This window comes from Erithacus rubecula (genome assembly GCF_903797595.1).
Source record: "Erithacus rubecula genome assembly, chromosome: 5".
Taxonomy (NCBI): Eukaryota; Metazoa; Chordata; class Aves; order Passeriformes; family Muscicapidae; genus Erithacus; species Erithacus rubecula.
This window is the reverse complement of record NC_136687.1, coordinates 46,500,128-46,506,127: the sequence shown is the minus strand read 5'-3', so window position 1 is coordinate 46,506,127 and position 6,000 is coordinate 46,500,128.

Below are 6,000 nucleotides of genomic sequence, written 5' to 3'. Positions count from 1 at the left end.
CAGGTGGTTCCTAAGCTGCCTCTGTTTCTACCCTGTTCAATTCCATTTTGCTGCAGTAGTGGGAGCAGAATCAGCAGCACCCACTTGTTTGTTCTCTGGGCAGCAGCTCCCTGTGCTATTGCTTTGAATGTTCTTAACCAAACTTAGAGGGTGATACCCTACCCTTCCTCACCTGCTCTGCTTTAACTGCTCTCTGAGCTGAGGTTTGCATGCAGCACCAGGGGGGCTCACCAAACCTAACTGTATCTTTTTTCTCTCCCTTCTCATGTGCATCAATGGAAGCTTCATGAAGGTGAGTTGATGTTTTACAGTTGGGAAGGGACTTTTATCTAAAATGTAATAGTTATCTTTCTTGTTCCTTTCCAAGAAACCCAAGCAACAGGGGTTGAAACTGCTTTTAGCAAAAGGCAAAGGACAAGGCTGAAGCCTCTGGCCAGGGTCTTAGAGAACTGATCCAATGTGTGTGTGATGGCCTCTATCAGACACAGTGGAAAATCCCTGCAGTAAATGTGGTGCATTGAATGTGGTGGCTGAATACTTATGCAGAAGGAACTTCAATTTGATGCCTCTTTCTATAGTTTTAATTGATTAGTGACTGATTCTTGTCACATGGACAATAAGCAACTGGAGTTGCAGTGGTCATTATGGGCCATGGTTTCTGAGAGTTAAAAAGCCAAAAGGATTTCTTGACACTTTGACTGTTACTGATCATGCCATTAAAAACTGATCTCCATGAAACTTGGTCAAGATGTTGTCCACAAGAAGTGGATTTGTTACTGGGCTGCAGCCAGTCAATAATTGTACACTAGAGAGAGACACTGTCTGTTTATTTGACTGTTGCACATGTCTGGATGCTCAGTGGTATTTCACAAATCAGACAAACTCACCATCAAAACTCATTATTTATACAGACTAGCAAACAATGGAATCAGCATTCATTGGTTACAAGTGGCCTGATTGTCTTCTTAGTTAGTATTCTGCCTTCTTTTGGTTAACAGCCTCTCACTGTAATTATTCCCCTCAGTCCATGGCTGAGTGTCTCTCTTCTTTTTGCCTGGGCAGTTTCTTGAGTTGCTGCTCCATGAATTGGTGGTTGCAATCTGCCCCTGCAGGAATTACTGTGTACCAATCAGAGCTGATTTCAGGAGAGCTGGGTTTCTTAGTTTCTTCCTTATCTTGGGAGTTGTGCCAGATGTCTTTTTGGCCCCTCAACTCTGCATTCTTTTTGTCCACTCTCAGTGGGCATCCTCTCCCTGAGCTTTGTTAACCTTCCCCTGGATCTGAGCTTCTGCTCCTTGAAGCATGTCAAGGCCTGAACCTTAACAAGGCAGTTCTACCAACAAGGAATTTGTTTTACTTTCCCATGGGCATCACTTGGTGCTTGTTTCTTAATTGCTATCTATTTGATGGATTCAATCTCCTTTCCAATTTATTTGGCTTGAAAATATTCAAAGATTAAATGTATCAATACCAAGAGCATCCTTAAGAACTTTTCTCCATGTTCTACATCTTACATCCCATATAACTAATGAAAATTAAATTACAGTTTATGAGCAGCGAAGCAGAAATTCCATCCAGAACAGCTGCCAACAGATGGATGGCTCTGGCTATGCAACAGGAGCTAATAATGCACCTGTGGCTGACTCAGGCCCTGCAGAACAGGGAGCAGCAGAGGAGGGAACTGCACGTTCACAGTATGTATGGCTCATGCCCTGCCAAGCACAGAATTTTGTGCCTTCTTTTCTGTGTGTGACTCAGCCATACAAGTATGCCTGCTTACTCTACTTAATTCCCTCCTTCTCCCACGTTGCATGATGATCAAATGATGCCATTTGCATTTTGGGAGAAAAAGGCAGCCCAAGGCAGATGTACAGCTTTGCACACAACCTTAGAGACGAGTGTGGGGGGAGTATGGCAAAAAATGGGCATTGCTTAACTTCAAATCCCAGAGCTGAGTGACTGACTACACCTTTCCTCTAGTGAAACCAGGACAGTCTTTTCCTCTGGGCAGGAAAATCCCAAAACCTCATTAACAGCAGCAAACAGGGTTAAAGACAGCAGGATTTTTCAAAGGAAATTTGTCATGCCTACTCAGTGCAGTTGTGTCATTATGTGAGATTTTATGTATCAGTAATCATTGAAGTGTGGTGATATTAACAGCTGCATGTTCTTTCTACTTCTCTTCCCTCTAGTGCACAGCAAGGAGTTATTATTAGGTGTCCAATTTGCATGGATTTTTACTCAGAGGTAAGGATCCTGTTGTCATTCCTTTCTGCATTATGGGAGGAGGAGGATGCCAGAAGGGGGCTGCACTGATCAGCTGGCTGATGTGGGATGCTGTGGGCAGCTGGCTGGAAGCACAGCCCCTGCTGTGAAGCTCCTCAAGTCACTTCTTGGTGAAGTGATGCTGGCCTCATTTGCCTGGTGCCAGTGGAGCAGCAAACTCCAATTCTTTCTCCCAACACATGTTGTGGTTTTCTTTCTTCCAGATCGTGCAAAGTGGACGACAGCTTGTGGCAACCATGTGTGGCCACCTCTTCTGCAGTGAGTGCCTCCCTGTTGCTCTGGAGACTGTCGGCACGTGCCCAACCTGCAGAATGGAACTGACTCCAGACCTGTATTTTCCCATCTACATATGAGTGTGTCTGCTTCTCAGGACACACTCAGATGGATCTTGGAGCATGGGCGATGTAAAGACTTGTTGCTTGATGTATATAATTGTTGCTGTATATAGTTACATTTTTGCTGAATTCAATTAGAAATAAAGTTTTGATTGATTTAATCTAGTCTGTCTGCTTCTCTGTTCTGGACTCTGCTGACAGACAGAGATGTTGTTGAACAGGTGGAAATAAGGCTCTTGCTTTGAGCAGTCAGAAGGTCGTTCTTTTCATCACATTGTAGTCATTGATTTGGGGGGAAATGTGCTAAAGCCATGAGCGTTGCATTTCTTGTGGCCAGCATGTGTTGTACGGGGAAAAAGGAACAGGCCCTGCTTGGGGTGCGAGGGATTCAGTTTCTCAGGGCACACTCTGGTGGATGCTTTGGTGGAAATGTCATGATTTCATTGCTCAGCATGCAAGAGTAACATCCAAAGAAAGCAACTTTCTTTGACAATAAGTAGTACATCAACAAACTGCTGCATCCAGTGTTGTAAGGTTTCATTAGAATTAGGATCTGGAGGCTTTTGAAGGAATGTGTTTTTGGATGTATGAAGCTGGTTACTGACTTGGAGCTGGTATCAGTACAACTCTGTTGTAGCTGCAGTTCCTTCAATTCTGGCATTATAATCCTAAGGTAGATAGAAAAGAAATGCAATTGTCCAGAGATATAATAATTGGACATTGGGGAGGAAATAAAATTTCTTGTGTTACATAAAAGTAATAAAGAGGCAAAGACAGATCTCCAGTAAATAATGCAACAGTAAATTCATTGTGCCATGATACAGAGTACTGAAAACTAAACTTTCCTTACTTCCAGCATTGTCTTGAAGCCCACTTTTCTGTCTTTCTCCGTTTCAGTGTTTTTTTCCTTTAGAGTTCTGTAATTTTGTTCACCTTTACGTAGTAGGATCTCAAAGGCCTCTGCAGGGTCTCTATCTATTGGTTCATAATTATTAGGGAATGATAGGTCAAGTGTTCCCAAAATGATGTTGTAGCTATCAAGAAGGACAGAAAGTACCTTCACAGCTTTTCTAAAAAGTGTTTATGTGGGGAGGCGATACTTATTTCTCAAGGAAGCTGCACAGTTAGATGGGAGTCACAGACGTGTTAGGTTAGAGGACTTCCAAGAGGCCTTCCTCTCCTTTTCCCTCTTGTGGCAATGAGACTGACCTCCATGTAGGTCATTGGGTAGTCCTTCTGAGCAAAAGATTTACCTTTCTGAAATTATTGGTCAACCTCCCCAGGTTTTATAACCTTTCAAAGACAATAATTAGCTGCTGCATGATTACTCCAGCCAGCTCTGCCAGGACTCTCAGGTGGGTCCTCTCTACTCTTATGGACTTGTATGAGTTACACAACTGCAGCCAAGTATGGGAAAAGAAATTGTGGCTGTGGTAAAATGGGAAATGGCAAACATGGAGGAAACGGGTACATTTCCTCACCTCTGAAAAACATGGGTAAGCCTGAAATGTAATTTTTAACTTATTTGGGTAAAAGAAAAAAAAAAAAGAAACAAAAAAAAAAGATAAAACCCCCATCTAGTAGCTACCTTACTGATCAGATGTTTTAGCCTGATATTCTCCAGATAGCTGGAGTACTTCTGGTGCAGGCATGTGGAGAGGAGCAGTGAGGTATAAATGTGCAGAGAGGGGAGGGTGAGCTGAATTAAGCATGGTTATTTGACATGCTCCAGCTGTGGAACTCTCCCTCTAGCAATTTTCCCCTCCCCTGTCATATGTTTGCAGAAAGGTTTTTAATCTGGTATGTCCTGGACTGTGGACCATTTTTGGGTTATCTGTGGCTGTTTGAATTGATAGAGGTAAGAGCTGCTTATGTGGTGTTTGGGATTTTTTGTCTTTTTGTGACAGGCTGATCTCCAATTTGGTTGCATTCAGTCTCTATAAAAAATGCACATTAAAACACAAGCATAAGCTGAAGAAAATAATGTAGGCTATTTTAATAGCTTATATGCAAAGAATCCTACTATTTTGCAAAGAAAAGACAAAAATGGTGGTCTGGGATATCATAACCAACTTCTTGTAGAGCTCTTGGGGTGCAAATAAGTTTGCAAACTCTAAGTTAAGTGATTGCATTTTAGAACATGCATATTTCTATTTAGCCAGTGGAATGTCCCACAACAACTACCAATAAGCTGGGTTTTCAATTAGGGTTTTAAATAGAGGAGGTTTTAAATAAGGACAATGAATTTATGCATAGTTAAAATAGATGATAGGGAAGGATCATGGGGGATGGAAGCCTCATGGTTTCAAACTTAGGCCAAGAATTTTGAGCCAACTGCTATTCATTACAAATATTCATTTGTTGCTCCTTTCTCAGGGGTGCCAGTGTTGGCAACCAGAAGAATCAAAGTTTTGATTCACTACTGCAAATCCCAGGCACCCTCCTTCAACTGAGGTCTGCAATGGGCAACTTCCTAAAATTACCTTTTATCCAATTTTATTCTGCAACTATGAAAAGGCTGTAGAATTGCTGAACTTCTGGTTATTATTTGGGGTTTGTCCAGCTAACATTACTTTTCAGCTTAAGCTGTAGATTCTCTCATGAATAAATGAAAGAAAATTAAAAAAAGCCAAGTGTTTATAGGCTTATTCCTGCAAAAACTTCAGGATGTCTCTCATGTATGTTAAACACTTGTGTACACATCCCCCAGATCAAAGGCTGTAATTTTAACAAGCTGGGGTCTCTGTATCACTCCTGACAATTTTAACTTCTGTACAGTACTAGCTGCCTCCACAGAATCCTCATTGAAGGTGTAGTCAATGATGGATACTTATCTACTTGCTTATCCTGCAGTCATATCAAAGAGTCTAGGTAGATGTGAGACTCTCAGAGATGTTTCTCTTCACATGTGACCCAGTAAAAGGATGCTGTCAGGCAGATTTATGCCCTTAGTTTAGGGTTACTGAAAGAATGCTTGAGCTTAATACTTAATTGGAACATTTCCATCAATTTCCTAAGGGAAATAACAGTAATTTTGGTTTTCTTCTTTGATGCAAATATTATCACGGTGCAGTGCCTGTAACCTGACACAGTGTAGTTACACCAGGTTGTAATATCAGAGCACAAAATGAAGCAGAAATCAAAAATAGATTTCCAAATTCTCACTGCCCTAACTCAATTTCACCTTACTTGACTGCAACAATTTTTAGCACTGCTAAAATTTCAACATGACAGCATCCTTCTAAGTCAGTCAGGCTCACACGTGCAAAAGCCTAGCCCTGCAGTGTCAGGTGTGAACACATGAAAGATGTGACTAGGTGTGTACAAGCTTTCTCTACAAGTGACCAGAAGCCCCAGCAGCAGAGATACTCACGTTGGC